This window comes from Pinus tabuliformis, chromosome Q (genome assembly GCF_031772625.1).
Source record: "Pinus tabuliformis cultivar Carrire ecotype Pingquan chromosome Q, CPIR1, whole genome shotgun sequence".
NCBI lineage: Eukaryota > Viridiplantae > Streptophyta > Pinopsida > Pinales > Pinaceae > Pinus > Pinus tabuliformis.
The window spans coordinates 134,519,591-134,537,846 of NC_142296.1; the positions used below are offsets into that span (position 1 = coordinate 134,519,591).

General features: G+C 36.9%; 1 pseudogene; it reads left to right on the forward strand.

Annotated features, from left to right (window-relative positions):
* The first annotated feature begins 1,532 nt into the window (after positions 1 to 1,532).
* On the forward strand, positions 1,533 to 13,753 carry LOC149218621 (putative glycosyltransferase At5g03795; annotated as a pseudogene).
* Positions 13,754 to 18,256: the final 4,503 nt, after the last annotated feature.

Genomic DNA, 18,256 nt, shown 5'->3' on the forward strand with positions numbered 1-18,256 from the left:
GGGGCTGTGCCTAAGCCCTTGATATTCATAGAAGCAAGAAAGGTCATTTAGATGACTCGCCAGCCACGCATGCTCTAAGAGGCTGGAACTCTGATGAATCCAGAACAGGAACTTCCACTAGAGATAAGTTCCTCACACCATGCTCTGTGACTACAGATCTTCCTCTAAAATGACGACTACCACCCTTGGATTTCTTCCGGACCGTGATATTTTTTACAGATTTTGGACTTATGATTAGATGGGACGGACTGAACGGTTTATGAATGGTCAATGGTTCAAGTTCCAGAGATGTCCTATTGAGAAGGGAGTCAATGTCGCTATCAAAAATGTTGACTGGGGATGCTGAAAGCGAATTATCCGGGGAAAGCATGTGACAAGGATCTTTTTCTTGTATTTGGATTGGATCCTTCCCTTTTGGGTCAGCAGGACGAGATTTGACAGGTGTCGGAGAAGAGGAGGATATCTGGATAGGAAGAGAGCCAACAACAATGTCCCTTTGATTCATAACAGGGGGAGAGGGGACTGGGATGTCCTCTCGGGGTTCCGGAATTGGAGAGCATAAAGGAGGCGAGGTATTAGCATCGAAACGCCCAAGAGAGTCTTGAAGGGAGCAGCATGGGTCCGGCTTGGATAGTGGATCATGAATAGGGAGATTAAGAGAAATTTTTTGAGCAGGAGCCGAATGATTTTGATTTTCCAGATGAGAGGGCTCCCGAATATCCAAAAAGTCCAGGGAGCGTTCAGATTCAGACTTCCTAACTTGTTTGAAGTTAGATTTCTTGATTCTTCGGGAGAGTCGATGACTGCAATTTTTAACCAAGTGTCCTGTTTTATGGCACAAAGAACACCTGAAGGGGATACCCCAAAAGTCTAATCTTTGATATATTTTGGAATTGCCCCAAGCTATCTCCATATGATTAGGATATCCACCTTTGTACGACTTCTCTATAAGGATCCAAGCAATTCTCTTATCTTTCTCTCCTCTACACCAGGGGTATACATAAACAAACTTGCCTATCGAATTCCCAATTTTTGAGAGAGATTCTTCTGACCATAGTTCCAACGGCAAGCTCGGAAGTTTCACCCAGATTAGACTGTTCGATGGGGTGTTCTTTAATGGATCAAAACCAATATACCATCGAGAAAGGGCCAAGAAGCTTCTTCCAAAAAACCGAGGGAGTATTTAGAACAAACTCTAAATCAAATACTTTTAGGAAATGGAAAGAATACCATTCCTTCATAAGTCAGGAGATGATAGGAGTATATCCAATCAAAGGAGACCATTTGTCTGACAAACACTTCCTCATGTCCGAATCACCCATTTCAGGGAATTTCCATTTCCCAACCAGAGCTAAATTCTTCAGACTATCAATTCGATCTGAGAAGGTAGCACCATCTAAAGAAATGGCTTGCGGGGGGGTTCAGTCTTAACAAGATTCTTGGATTTGTTGTAAAAGAGAGAAGGAGACCCGTCTTTTTTGGGAAAATCCTTTTTAGACTTATGAAACACTTTACAGGTTGGATTGATTATCATGTCTTCCACCGTAGCTTGCCAGCCTGTAAGGTTTGAGCATGTTTTTCGCGCCTCCTCAGCTTGGATAGTGGCCTGTACAAGCGCCCTCGTGGCCGATGAGTCAGACCCATCTGCCATTTTGATAGAGATAAGGATGCAATTAATCCGACAAGTGCAGCAGCAGTACAAGCAATATCCAACCCGTAGATTCTTTTCTGAACCAAAATCCCCAAAAGGAGTAACTCCTAGAGGCTGAAGAAATTAATAGGGTAAGTCAGGAAAGATCCATATCGTAGATCCGATCCTGACAAAAGGACACAGCTAGATAGGGATAATTAAGAGCTCCAGCAAGATGAGGACTTGGGATCCGAAAGATAGAGGGCTCCAGAGAGGGAAATTGGAGGCGGAATGACTGACACTCTAGAATATGCTTCTATAGAAAAGACAGAAAAGGACAATTCCATTCCCCAGTCGAAAACTAGAAATGAATGAAAGAGATTTGTTGTACTGTGCCAAGTTAGGAAGTACCAACAAGAGCAAACGATGCAACAGATATGGGATGAAGCTGATAATTATCCGAAAAGATTTGAATTTTTCAGATCACCGGAGAGATAGGAAATGCCGTAAGCTCATCTGGTATTCCGGCAACCATTTTAAAACAACTTTGAGAAAAAACCAGATTGGAGCTATAGCACTATGCAGAAGAGTGGTCTTGAAAATCGATACAGCAACAGAATGGATGGAAAACACACCACCATTTCCCAAATCTAATGCGAAAATCTGAACAGGGACTGTAAAAAACTATAGAGTTCTTTAGTTTAATAAAAATAGACTTCTGCATTTTTTTTTTATCAAAACCTAAAAATTCGCCTTATCGATTCCAATAATATATGACAATTTACTACAGACCCTGATTAAGAACAACCTTCATCTTCAAGACCATTAAATGAGATGACATACAAGAGAAACGATACTGACCTTTTTGATTTTGCCCGAGCAGTGGAAGAGAGTGTCCATTACCATTCCAGAACTATCCAAACAAAGTATCAGAAAACCACGAAAAACTAAAGCCCGAAAAAAACCAGATATTTACTGCAAGGAATAGCGAAAAATTTGAAGTTTACAGACCTCCCTCGTGGAAATCCTTGCAGAGCAACCCGAGATCGTAAAGTGAATTATTAGAAATTAGTTTCTACAAGGAAAAATAAGTTTTATTACATATAGATTCGAACGCAGTTTCATAAGCATTTAATATAGAATAACAATTTCATCTCATTTTCATAAGCATGACTGCAGGAAGAGGGACAAAAATCATGCGACAACTCTAGCGTAGCCTTTTTCGAAAAACTGTCATCTCGTCATCCCACCCTAAGTTTATTTTTTTTTTTTCACATAAATATTTTTATAATTTTTTATAACTATACCAATGCAATTTAAATTTACAATTCTTACAATTTTATGAAAGTGAAGGAAAATTGATTAGAAAAAACCAAAACAAAAGTGTTGATTCACTTTTAATGACCATTATCAAAAGCCATAAAATTGAAGTGTGATAAATGAAATTTTAGAATTTCATAACTATCTATTTAAAATTTAATTTTGAGAATACTATGCAACATAAATGTTTTATTATTTTTCAATTTTTTTTACATAAAAATTAGTATAAATTAAATCATTAATAAATACACATAAATATTAATTCTTATAAATATCAAAATATTTATTTCATAATACATATTATATTACTAAAATTTAAAAAATCATAAAATTAATTAAATTATAATTTTATTTTAACTAGTTATTAATTAAAAAAAAACATATATACATTTCAAAAAATATGGAACAAGATTCATATCTATTAAGCTTTATTTTTATTTTTTTTAATAGATATTTTTAATTTGTAAATAGATTTGTTGATAATGATGATGATGGTTAACGTCCACTAAGACCAAACTTTGGTCTATTGGACTTAAAGAAATGAATTATTTACTTAGATTTAAGATTTTATTCCTATGCTCAAAAAGCTTGGAGAGAAGCTTCCCGAGCTCACTGTAATTTTGACAACGTAAAAGCCTAGGAAAGTTGGTATTGGAACAAAGATTTTGAAATGAGATCTTATGTGGTTGTCCGCGGGGCACTCTAAGAGGGAGTGATTTTCATCCTCGATGTTCGTATTCTCACAAAGATGGTAGAACCTTTCCATCCATGGTGTTTTAGGAACTACCCAATGACCCGTTTCACTATGGAGCTCATGAGAGTTTGTTCTAATCTTGACTATATTAATTTTCTTCTTTGAGCTAGTTAAAACAGAGAGATACTTTTGATCTTCTAGGGTGGGGTTGATGACCTCCTTATAATATCTTAATTTTCTTTTAACTCTTAAATCTTTCTCACACCACATTTTTTCTTCGAACTTAGAAGTAACCATATTTTTAATGTTATTAATGTTTTGTAATGCAATATTCTCGTCGATCTCCAAATGGTTTAACCAGGCCCTAGTGTCTTTATACCAACCTCATTTGAGCCTTAGGTGGTTTTGGTTGGAATTTAAAGCTGGCTTAGGAAGTCTATGGTCTCCTATGTTATTGAGTTTGTGCTTATACAACACAAGCCTAGTCATAGCTACGCTCTCTATAGGGGTAAGACCCACTTCTATAAGGAGAACAAGATAGGGTGTGTTGCTTTTAATTTTGAGGTTATATGTTATAAAACACTTCTGGATTTGCTCAATCTTTCTTCAAGATTCTCTAGAGATGCTACAACGCCAAACCTCACATCCATATAAGATAACCGGAGTGACTAAAGTTTCAAAGAGCAATTTTTTCTATACCACATTACGAAGTTTTCCATTTTACAATTATTTTCAAGACCAAAATAAGCTTTCCATCCACCATTAATCCTTTTCTCAATGTTATAGTTCCAATTGAGCTTGTGATGAATATCAATTCCTAGGAACTTGTAGGAAGACACTTTCTCCAAGTTACTATTGTCATACATAAAATTAGCGTAAGTGTCCTTCCTTGATTTGATAATTATAACTTTTGTTTTGTCAGTGTTAACCGTCATACCCATGGTAGAGCGGAGATCCTTAAGAAGTATAAGTTGCTTATCTGCGAGAAGAACAATATCGTCACCGTAGAGAGGAATGATGATGACTATCCCAGCTAAGATCGTGCTAGCACATCTTGCTTCCTCTAAACAACCTTCTAGATTGTCGATGTAAATGCCAAATAGGGTAGGGGAGAGGGGGCAACCTTGTTTAACTCCGATATTACACTTAATATCTTTCGACCACCCCTCATTTCTCTTTAACTTGGCAATTACATTCTAGTATAACCTTATAGCTGCAACTCTCAACTCAAAAGGAACCTTTAGCTCTTCTAATCTGTTCCAAAGGTTGCTTCTAGGAACCGTATCGAAAGCATTTCTAAAGTCCACAAAGCAACAAAAGAGATTGGATTTATCATTGCAACATTCCTCCACAATGATTCTAAGCATAGCAAGGTGGTCTGTTTTTGAGTGGTGCTTTCTAAAACCCTCTTGGCCTTTAGCCCACTTACCTTCACTTTCAAGCCATATGCTCAACTTCCTTTCTAAAATAATACCATATAACTTGCGTAGGAGAGGGCTGATCATAATTGTTTGATAATTAGAGGGGTTATTTGTATCCCCACTTTTAAAAAGAGGGATAATGAGGGTTACAATACTATAAACTAATACCAAAATTTATCAATATTACATATTCAAGAGTCATGATCTCAAGGGGGAGTTTCTTTTGAAGAAATTAACAGTCTTGTCAAACTCCATGTTAGAGCAGTGGTACCTCATGAGAAGACAATGTTCCTTAAAGACATGATTGGCCAATAAATGCGATTCACTGGCTCTATGAGTTATGTGTAGGGTGTCATGAGATTGTTATGCAAAGAAGTAGGAAAATACAAAAGGAAAAAAAATCATATAAACATAAGTTATTTTGAGGGTATAAAAGTGGAGGGAGCTCCTCTAAGCAACATGGAAATCGTCTGGTCAATATTAGAATAGTGTCAACATAATATGGTCAGACATTGATACTTCCTTTCAGCATAGTATAGGGAGTACTTTGCTTGAATCCAAGAAAACAACATTATTACGGATGAATGCGAACCAAGAAGGGATGATATTGTTTACAAGTCACTCGGAAGAACTCCACCAAGTCCAACAGATCAGTAAGTGGCATCCAGAAAGAAGAAACTCACCATCATTACAATCACCCGATCTTCTTCAGTAATAACGAAGCCATTTTTAATGTTATTTCCCTAGTGGTCGTAGAAGAAGTCCTCATTTTCTCTTTGTCCGTGTTTCTCAATTTCAAAAGATATACACCACTCTCTAATCCTTTAACAACATTGGATTTCTCTACAAAATTATAGAATGCATCCCTCCATAGCTCTGCTCGATCTAAAACCCATCTGAGGAACCCCCCACTAACACAATTCCACAACACTTCACACAACACCACAACTTAAAGCCATGAAAGAAACCATCAGGGTCCATACCACAACTGGAACTTATTCCACGCAGACTTTCATAAAATTCTCATCAATCTCAAGATTTTCATAATATCCAAACATCTATAATAACAATCACTCATTTTTAGGGATTTTTCTCCCCCACCCAAATCCATACGACTCGAAACTTGGCAATGATTTCAGTGAACACATGTTCAAAATCAATATCCTTCAGAGCCCATTTATTACATCGAATCCAGAAGAGGCCCATTTCTTATTCTTTCCATTCTCCATAAATTCTCTCAACAATGATCCCCATGTGCATTATGAGGCTTCCATAGCTAACCTTGTGGCAATGTATGCTAAAATCATTAGTCAGTCTTTTGGATTTTGGAACAGGTCACTGGGGGTAGACGACTTTTATGTTTGTTGTCACTCTGTAGGCATCCAAATTCCTCCATCTTCACATAAATGGAATACAGGTGGTGTGCTCTTCCAGCTACTACCATAAATTCTATGTGGCACACAAGGATGTTGCTTTGCCCCAAATTTGGCCTCGCTTACCAGAGTCAAGTTGGGTTCCTCAACATAAAGGGATTAGGTTGGTATTTTTTGGTTGTACGGTTGTAGAATTCCAAAATTCATCAGCTGTTAATGAGTGTGTGGGAGAATGAAACTTCAATCGATATCTTCCGTGGTAATCTACGAAATTCATACGAATATGGTTCTCGGAAGAGTAAATATTGTCTTCATGTGAAAGGGTATGAGGTCAATACAAAATGGATCTCAGATGCGATTCATTTTGGTTTTGTTCCTGTTATTATTTTTATCATTACGAGCTTCCCTTTGCAAACGTGTTAGATTATGTTAAATTCTTTGTTATCATACATCATTGTTGAAATGATAATTTCAACTGCAGTGCTTCCTGGAATCCAATATCAAACAGCGTCTGCAAAACAGTCTGTTTTTCTTGCGATGCGATCCAATTGCAAATCACAAATCACATCCCTGTTGTTTTTTGTTTTGTTCCCTTGACATGTGATCCAAAGTGATGTTGCGATGCGATCATATCGCTATCGCATAATCACGCTCGCGCCCTGATTCTGCCATTACGTCCTTTTCCCTTTCGCTGATTGTGATATCACGATGTGATCGCTATCGTAAATCGCATATCACTCCCATGTGTTAAACCCTCCACCCTATGGTCTTATGCCGATTGCGATTCCGTGATGTGATTTGACCGCCATCGCAGATCGCACCATTTGTCAAATAAATCTCAGCCGTCCATTTCCTTAATCCAACGACTTGTGTTCAAAGTTGCCCAATTTTTGGACGTGCAAAGAAGTAGGTTGCGATTCAGCTCCTGTGCTTTGAATTCTCAGCTACCGCAATTGAAGAACAACATGGCCAAGGACGAGAAGGAAAGCCTCAAGCAGTTCGCTCCATTTTTTTTCATTAAAACTTTCATATTGAATCAGAAGACCGCCAGTTTGCCAGTGAAGTAATTAATGGAATTTACAGTAGTTGGTAGAATGTAGGTAAATGTTTTAATTTTATTGTTTTTTATTTTTCACGGGAGTATGGCAAGTAAAACCATATATGTCCTGTTTTGTATCATTCATTAAATTATGTAAGATATGCAGCAGCGTGGAAAAAAATTTCTACACAGTAGTGTAAATTTTAAAGCAGAGACAGAGTAAATTTTGTGGAACTGAAGAGTTCCTGTTGTAATCCCTCTGAAGAGGAAGACTCTTTTGTAACATCAGTTTAATGAATACAAAGTCTTTTGTGTTTGTGAAAAACTCTGTCATTTCAAAAAAAAAAAAAAAAAATTTCGTTGCACCAAAATAGAGCATGAGTCTCTGTTCTGTTCAAGTTATTTGTTTTGGAATTAAACAGAAAATTCCCAATAGTGATATCGGAGCTTGTCTAGGCTCTTTGAAGGTGTCAAAGAAGCTGAAGGAAGGATTATTACTGCAGCAACTTCTCCAGCAGAGTGAAGACTCAAGCAAAAGAATCCAAGGTATTTCTCAGTTATTTTCAAATACATAGTCAAATATTTGAAGCATAGTTTAGAGTGCAAGGAATGGCTGGCTCTAGCGCCAGCACTAGCATGGGTATTTTTAATACTCAGCTCCCATAGTTTAATGGGAAAAGCTATGACTATTGGGCAATAACCATGAGAGCCATGTTTGCCTCACAAGATTTATGGGAATTAGTTGAATATGGGTTTGAAGAACCAGGAGATGAAGATGAGTTTAATAGATTAACTCAGGCAGAGAAAGATCTGTTGAAGAGTAATAAGAAGAAGGATTCAAAAGCCCTCGTATTTTTATATCAAGCAGTGCATGAGAGTGTGTTTCCAAGGATAGCAGCAGCCAAGACATCCAAAAAATCATGGCAAACTCTCAAGACAGCCTATCAAGGCATGGAGAAAGTGAAGACAGCAAAGCTACAGTTGCTGAGGAGAGATTTTGAGAATCTATGCATGAAGGAGTCAGAAAATATTGACTCATTCTTCACACATGTGATTGGTCTGGTCACACAAATAAGATCTCATGGAGAAACTCTTGAAGAAAGGAGGATTGTGGAGAAACTATTGAGGGTCCTACCCTCAAAGTTCGATGTGATTGTCACCACCATAGAAGAGACAAAGGATCTCACAAATTTTTCAGTTGATGAACTTCATGCATCACTGATAACACATGAGCAGAGGTTGAGTAGAAATGAAAACTCCTCTCTAGAGAAAGCCTTCAAGACCTAGATGTCCTTTGGAAGAGGAAGAGGTCAAGGCAGAGGAAGTAAGAAAGGAAGAAGCAGAAGCCAAAACAGAGGTGGAAGGAACAGTCTAGCAAATGCTCAAGGAAGAGGCAGCAATCCAAATCAGAACCAAGGCCAAGGCAGCAGTCAACAAAGTGGACAACATCATGCTCAAGGACAAAGGTATGAAAAATCCAATGTTCAATGTTATTACTGTAAAAAATATGGGCATTATGCAAATGAATGTAGCAAGGAGCGGCATGATATGAATAATAGATCTAGTGCAAATATCACTAGAGAAAATATCAACCAAGATAATGTGCTTTTAGCTTGTAACATGGCTGAAACAAACAGTGATGATATATGGTTTCTAGACTCCGATTTCAGCAACCATATGCCAGGAAACATAGCCTTGTTTTCTGCTTTAGATCAAAATGTGTAATCACAAGTCACACTTGGGACTGATAGTAAAATTTCTGTTATGGGAAAAGGGGAAGTAAAAATATTTACAAAGAAAGGTGAAAAGAAAACCATAGCAGATGTCTATTATGTTCCTGGAATGAAGTGTAACCTCTTAAGTATTGGACAACTTGTTCAAAAGGGGTAAAATGTTTTCATTGTGAATGATGTATGCACCATCATGGATACAGCACCTAGAAAAAGATGTATTGCTAAAGTGAAAATGACGAGGAACAGGATGTTCCCTCTCAGGATAAAAGCAGTTTTGAAAGATGGAAGAAATTGCAGCAGTTACACAAGAGACTTTCCAAAGCGTACCAAAAGATGAAAATTGGTTGTGGCATTTGAGATTTGGGCATCTCAACTTTGGAGGTCTTAATTTGTTGAGTAGAAAAGGAATGGTAAGAGGATTACCATTCATAGAGAAACCGGACAACCTTTATGAAGGTTGCATCTTGGGGAAACAACACAGAGAAAGTTTTCCATCAGGGAAAAGCATAAGGGCAAAGACACCCTTAGAAATTGTCCACTCAGATTTATGTGGACCCATGCAAACTCCATCATTAGCAGGCAACCAATATTTTCTAACATTCATTGATGATTTCACCAGAAAGACTTGGGTTTATTTTCTAAAGAAAAAAAGTGAAGTGTTTGAAAAATTTCAAAATTTCAAAGCACTTGTAGAAAACCAAAGCGGACTGCATATCAAAGTTCTGAGAACTGATAGAGGAGGTGAGTATATCTCTAAGGAATTCCTACGGTTTTGTAGAGAAAATGGAATTCACAAGCAATTTACATCTAGGTACACCCCGCAGCAAAATGGAGTTGCTGAAAGGAAGAATAGGAAAATCATGGATATGGCGAGAAGTATGTTAAAGGCAAAGCATTTGCCAAATGATTATTGGGGTGAAGCTGTACACTGTGTAGTATATATTTTGAATAGGTGTCCTACAAAGGCAGTGATGAACAAAGTTTCGGAAGAAGCATGGAGTGGGAGAAAGCAAGGAGTCACTCACATGAAAGTGTTTGGATGTGTGGCTTATGCACACATTCCAGATCAGCTAAGGAAGAAGTTGGACAACAAAGGGTTGAAATGTATTTTCATTGGATACAGTGAGGAATCCAAAGCTTACAGGTTGTATATCCCATCTACCAAGAAGTTTTTTGTGAGCAGAGATGTTCAATTCATTGAGGAGGAAGCTTGGGATGGAAGCATAGAGAAAACAGTGAATGTTAAAAACTGTTTGTCTCATGATGAAGATGATGAGGAGATGGCTGAAATACATCCCCAAATAGCAGTACCAACACAAGGACAGCAAGGGACACCCTTTAGGAGAAATGAAAGTGCTTCTCCAAGCACACCACAAGGAAGAAATTCAAGTGCTTCTTCAAGCACTTGCACACCAAATGAAAGAGGTAAGAAGTTCTGAAATTTAAGTGACATTTATGATGAAGGTATGAATTCTTTGTTTGCTTTATATTGTCATGTTGATGACCCTATTCATTTCGAAGATGCAATTAAGGATAGGAAATGGATAGAAGCTATGGATGAGGAGATTAATGCCATAGAAATAAACAAGACATGGGATTTGTTCGAACAACCAAAAGGAAAAGAAGTCGTTGGATTTAAATGGGTTTACAAGACCAAGAGTAATAATGAAGGAAAGATAGAAAGACACAAGGTAAGACTTGTTGTCAAAGGATACAAGCAGCAGCATGGGAGAGACTATGAGGAAACTTTCACACCAGTTCCTAGAATGGAAACAATGAGAGCAGTGCTGTCCATAATAACACAAAACAAGTGAAAAGTTTACCAAATGGACGTGAAGTCAGCATTCCTAAATGGAGTGTTAAAGGAAGAGGTTTACATTGAACAACCTCCATGCTATGAAAAGAAAGGCCAAGAGCACAAAGTGTGCAAATTGAAGAAAGCTCTTTATGGGTTGAAGCAAGCACCAAGAGCATGGTACAGTAGGATAGATTCCTATCTACTGGAAAATGGATTTGGAAAGTGTGAGGGAGAACCAACCCTCTACATCAAAGAAAATGATGGTAAAATTCTAATTGTTGTGTTATATGTTGATGATGTTATTTTCATAGGTAATGATGAATATCTTATTGAAAATTTCAAAACAGTCATGAAAGAAGAATTTGAAATGACTGACATGGGTTTGCTGAGATACTTCTTAGGAATAGAAGTAGATCAAAATGAAAATGAGATTTTTATCTCATAAGCAAAATATGTTAATGAAGTATTGAAGAGATTTAATATGCAGGACACCAAGGCAGCAATCACTCCCACAGTGATGGGATTAAAACTCAGCAAAGAGGACAGCAGCAAGGATTTTGATCCTAGTTTGTACAAGAGCATAGTTGGCAGCCTAATGTATTTGACTGCAACTAGGCCAGATATAATGTTTTCTGTTAGTTTAATTTCCAAATTCATGGAGAGGCCAAAAGAAGGACATTGGCAGGCAGCAAAAATGATTCTGAGGTATGTTAAAGGCACAAAAAGGTTTGGCATTTTATATACTATCTCAGAATGTTCAAATTTGATTGGATACACTGATATTGATTGGACTCGAAGTGTAAATGATCGTAAAAGCACATCCGATTATGTCTTTCACATGGGTTCAGGAGCCATTTCATGGGCTTCTAAAAAACAGCCTATTGTAGCATTGTATACAGCAGAGGCGGAATATGTGGCAGTTATAGCAGCAGCATGTCAAGCAGTTTGGATGAGAAGGATGTTAAGGAGCTTATGCCAAGAGAAAGTAAAAGGAACTGTGATTTTTAGTGATAACAACTAAGCTATTGCATTATCCAAGAATGCAGTGTTTCATAAGAGAACGAAACACATTAGCACAAAGTTTCATTACATTAGGGAATTTGTAAACAATGGAGAAATTGTTTTACAACATTGCAGGACTCAGGAGCAGGTTGTAGACATTCTGACCAAACCATTGGGGTAGAAAAGTTTTGAATTATTAAGGGAATATCTTGGTATAATTGATAACCCAATAGTTGAAATTAAAGGGGAGTGTTGAAATGATAATTTCAACTGCAGTGCTTGCTGGAATCCAATATCAAACAACGTCTACAAAACAGTCTGTTTTTCTTGCGATGCGATCCAATTGCAAATCGCAAATCGCATCCCTGTTGTTTTTTGTTTTGTTCCCTTGACGTGTTATCCAAATCAATGTTGCGATGCGATCATATCGCTATCACATAATCGCGCCCGTGCCCTGATTCCGCCATTACGTCCTTTTCCCTTTCGCCGATTGTGATATCGCGATGCGATCGCTATCGTAAATCACGTATCGCTCCCATATGTTAAACCCTCCGCCCTGTGTTCTTATGCCGATTTCGATTCTGCGATGCGATTTGACTGCCATTGCAGATCGCACCATTTGTCAAATAAATCTCAGCCATCCATTTCTTTAATCCAACGGCTTGTGTTCAAAGTTGCTCGATTTTTGGACGTGCGAAGAAGTAGGTTGCGATTCAGCTCCTGTGCTTTGAATTCTCAGCTACTACAATTGAAGAACAACATGGACAAGGACAAGAAGGACAGCCTCGAGCAGTTCGCTCCATTTTTTTTCATTAAAACTTTCAAATTGAATCATAAGACCACCAGTTTGCCAGTGAAGTAATTAATGGAATTTACAGCAATTGGTAGAATGTAGGTAAATGTTTTAATTTGATTGTTTTTTATTTTTCACGGGAGTATGGCAAGTAAAACCATATATGTCCTGTTTTGTATCATTCATTAATGTATGTAAGATACACAGCAGTGTGAATTTTTTTTTCTGCACAGCAGTGTAAATTTTAAAGCAGAGACAGAGTAAATTTTGTGGAACTGAAGAGTTCCTGTTGTAATCCCTCTGAAGAGGAAGACTCTTTTGGAACAACAGTTTAATGAATACAAAGTCTTTTGTGTGTGTGAAAAACTCTGTCATTTCAAAAAACAAATTTTAATTTCTGCTGTGCCAAAGCAGAGCATCAGTCTCTGTTCTGTTAAAGTTATTTGTTTTGGAATTAAACAGAAAATTCCCAATAATCATGACGATGTTCAAAACCTGAAGGAAATTTTACTCGCTAATTCTGAAAAAATGTATGAAATATTCCTTGCAAATTTAGGTCAAGTGAGAAAACACTTTGAGTGGAAAAACAAAAACCAAACCCATCTGTCATATGGCCCCAAGTTCTCAAGAGTAGTGGAACAGAATTAGGTGGTGCAGAAGGAAGACAAGAGGTTAAAGTTTGTGGTTGCATTAGTATTTTGAGGCAGGCATCGTTATATTTCTGAGTTGCATTACATTATGATAGATAATTACCTCTGAGCTGCATTTATTACACACCTGACATCGCTGAAAAAGTTGAAAGAACATTGACCGGCCTCTTGAACGCTGAGAACGCTTCCACTGCACTGCAATCCATGTTGTACATTTCATCAATTCTGAAACGGTTTCCACAGAACGCTGCAAATGAAGACTCCGATGAAAAAATCATGAAGATTATTCTAATTTTCTAAGACCATATTTTATCTCAAAGGATTGTTTCTACTTACATTGCTAGAGGAAACGATAGACGTGATAGACATGCATGTTATGAATGCATTATGCTCCCAGCACGTTAATCATTGCAAGTTAATACTGGTGAATTCAGTGTATTCAGAATGGTTACATAGTCAGTGTCAGCTACAGAGCCAATGCGTTATCGCCCAAGGGAATCCATCATAAATGTAGGCTAGGGGAATCCATTGTAATTGGAGGCCAAGGGAATCCGTTATAATTGCTAACATTATATATCAGAGATAAATGGAGATACAAATATGAATCTTGGCCAACGGTTGAAGCAACTCTCACTGATTTTCTCAATTTTTTTTTCTTCCAAACATTATTGTAGCAGAAGAACCAGCCATGTCTAGTGTTGACAATGGCAAAAACCAGGGTGCTGGTGCGGTGAGCGTGGAGGAAGAAAAGAAGCCCACGAACGAAGGTGCATGAATTATTCTCAAGTTCAAGGGCGAGGATGGAATTGAAGCATTCTACAAAATCAAACGTAGTACTCAACTGAGGAAGTTAATGATTTTTCACCGTGATAGGCAATTCGTTGATTTGAACTCCATACTTTGTTTGTTTCATGAGAGGCGTTTATGAGGGGAGAAAACTTCTGAAGAACATGAAATGGAAGATTGGGATGAGATTGATGCCATGCTTCATCAAATAGGAGGAGGTGTTAAAGTGGGTTGTCAACTGAATGAGAACCTCTTCTCACAACAATTTGAACTTGGAAATCGTCAGAACATATTTTGAACTTAGTTTCGGCATGTAATATAATTTTTTATAAAATCTTTCAGGTTGATGGTCCTCTGGTAGTAATACAAATCCTTGGCACAACTATTGCTGAAACTAGATTTTATGTTACATGTTCTGTCAAAACAGAGGAATGGAGCACTTCAAGGCTCTAAATATGTTCCTCGTGCATATTGTTATAATTGTATTCATATTCTAGTTTACTATCACGCCCCATAATGATTGCTCTTAAGATTATAAAGTTTGTCGCAATTCAATCATTTACTTCTGCATTAGATGCTCCACAACAATGCAACATTGTATTTGAAATACTGTTGACAGATTAGTTGAGAATGGTTTTTTTTTGCCGAAGCTTCGTCGCGGAATATGCCTTCTTATTCACAACGTAACTCACTTTTGTTTCTGTTTTTATCGTAATCTCTCTAATAGCATCACATTCATCATCGAATCATATGATTGGCATCACCGAATACATGTTGGAATCACATTCATTGGTATTTGTCATATCGTATGATTGGAATCACAGTCGTATCGTATGATTGGCCTCACATTCTTTGTATGATCCGATTGGTATCACATACATTATATGTATGGTATGTTTTCCATCACATCCACTATATAATATAATCTTTGTGGAAATTCAATATGGCATCGCATAATTTAATATGGTGTCACATAATTTAATATAAATGTGGCCATTAGTCTTCTTGATAACTTGGACAAAGACATGAATAAGGGAGTGGTACTCATGGCATTTTCCCACGCTGGTGAAGATCATCAATGACAACTATATATATGCAAGAGTAGCAAAATATGTGAAGGACAAGTCCATTTTGTCAAAGAATGCCATATTTGAAGGACAAGTCCACTTTGTCAAAGAATGCCATGGGTCAAGACATATCTGCAATTGACTTAATAAACATTGAGCAGTTTGCACAAAGGGTTATAGAACTTTCAGAATATCGAAAGAAACTTCATTCTTATCTTGTGTCAAAGATGCCAAATATTGCTCCAAACCTTGCAATAGTGATTGGTGGAATGGTGCATGAAAATATGTTTACTGATGGGAGGGAACTAGAGGCAACATTCATTCAATTCCCAATAAAAGAAGAAATCATCCATTACTTTAAGATGATGATGGAAACCAATCACAATTTTTGTGGCTATCATGCTAAGGAACTTCTTGGAATCAATGAAGCACTATATATTTAATAATATAAAAAATACAATATTTTTTTGGACCATTGCTTCAAAATACATGATGCAGATGAAATGGATGTTCAAGGTTGTTGCAATGGTTCAATGTTTATTTTTGCAGATTTATTGCCTATTACATACAGGGTTATGGAGTTACATCCTCAAATACTTGCCTCACATATTCAATGTCTCATGTACTTAATGATGCAATGCACTTATTATTTGGCGACTATAATTCATAATATCTTACAAAGTGTTCTCTCAACAAAATATGTGCAACATTTTCCAGAATGTTTTCACAACAATATCTTATTGTATTCAATCATTTCTGAATCTTATTTGGAGCAATGTTTATCAAGTAGCATTCAATCAATGATAGTTTCAACATTATTTACACAGACCAATACATTATAGTGTACATGCTACAAGGCATCTATAACCCCTTTCCATTGATGTCAAAGGGGGAGGTAAGCATAAGTTATGGTCAACAATGAGAAATGAGTAGAGGAGAGATATCTTTTAGGACAAAAGGACGAGGATGAATGAGTTGAGTTTCCATCAATTCCAAAGAGGGAGATTGTTGGCAATATTGCCATTGATGGCAAAGGAGAAGCAATGCTAGGAGAAACAAGTAGAAAGAGAAGGAAAAGGAGCAGAAGAAGGGGGAATTGTTGGCATTATGATGCATGTGTTGTCCTTGATGTCAAATCACTTGTAACGGAACAAGTATATGGTAACTAGATGAATCTATAGGTCATATCAGAGGTGATAGAATGATGGAACAAAATAATGGGTCAAAGGTTTATAGATCAAAATTAGAAGCTTGATACAAGAAATTATTGTCATTATGAATTAGATTTTGTCCTTGATGGTAACCTACTTGATGATGTGTCCTTGATGACAACCTATTTGATGAATGGACTACTTGATATACATAGGATGTGACAGAATGCATGGCAGTTGTATTTACAGATGTGATAGAATGCATGGTAGTTGTGTTTACATATGTGACAAAATGAAGGGCAGTTCAGAGGAGTTAGTTCAAAAATGATAAAGTGATGTATGATGGAAACTCACATTGTAACATGTCAATTCCAAGGTAACAGAGTAATGGAATAGAAGTACAATATGATGGGACAAAGGATTATAGGTCAGAATCAAGAAATTGGCGAAAGAGAATGTTTTAAGTTGTTTAACCTAGTCCAAGTCATGTATACACGTGGGTACAGATAATAAAAGGCGCGTATACGTATGCATGTAGTTTCACAGAAGGAAAAACGAGTATGGGATGGAAAATTGAAGTTAAAGAATACTAAGGGTCCATACCACGGTATTAGCGCATAACATTGAGTGGAATAATGGTTACTTAATCCTGTCTAAGAATACCATAGGTTCTAAGTGTTGTTTTGGTGCATGGTATTGACGAAGGCTCTAATTATATAAGGAGGAGAAGACCAAAGGGCTACAGGTTGTTGGGAGCTAAACTTGCATGTCTTTAGTTTCCTTTTTATCCTATTTTGTTTCAGATATGCACTCCTAAATAAGTTATTTCATATCCTAAATCACGCAGGTATACCTATAATCATGTATTTATGAATTAATTAATCATTGAAGCATAGTCTAGGGGATTATGATCACAACACTTGCTAAACTTCATCTTAAGTGAAGATTTCCAAGTCAAATGGCTAAGTTTAAACATCGAGTTGGTAGAGCTAATATCAAACTGCAGCTGTAACGACAGAACCGATCCATACTTACTTTTTTTATATTTTATATTCATTTTTGGGATTATTACAGCGTTTATATAATCGCAGGAAACAATTACCTTAATCTCAAGAACTACTTTTGTCTAAGAAAGAATCAAAAGTTTGAAACATGGGATTAGAGACAAGAGAGTTGAGATTTGTAAGAGTTACTTTTATATTCATGAAATTTATAGCTTTCTGATCTTTCTCTGAGTTTGTGAGTTCATCACAGCCCTGATCAGGGTGGTGGGCCCACTCTCTTGATCAGGTACTACTGAGATAGTGTGTGCCTAGTTTCTGTTTCATGTATGTATTTATTTTCCTTGTTGTGATGGTTTGATGTAAATGTTGTGAATCGAATTGTTGTTACAATTAATTGTTGTTGTCATTTCTATCTGTTGTTTCAGTTAATTATTGTTGTCATTTCCATTGTTGTTACAGTCGTTTATTGTTTGTTATGAATCCTTTTCCAACTGTGGGTTGTACAATTGTCCCTACATATACATTGTGTGTTATCCTTGCAGTAACAAGTAGATCCTGAATTCATAATTAATGTGGGAAAGGGTTGAATAGTTTTATTCACACTTGGACACCAACATTTTGGCGTTGTTGGGAGGGATGCTATCAAAGGTGCAAGAGCATAACCATCATTGGTCACTGGATCAATCTCATGTCCTAGGGAGAGAAGTTTTCTTACTCTACTCCACGTTCCGAAATTTATTATTTCTAGTTTTTTTCTATCTTTATTTCGATTGATTGCATAGAGGTCGCTCTCTT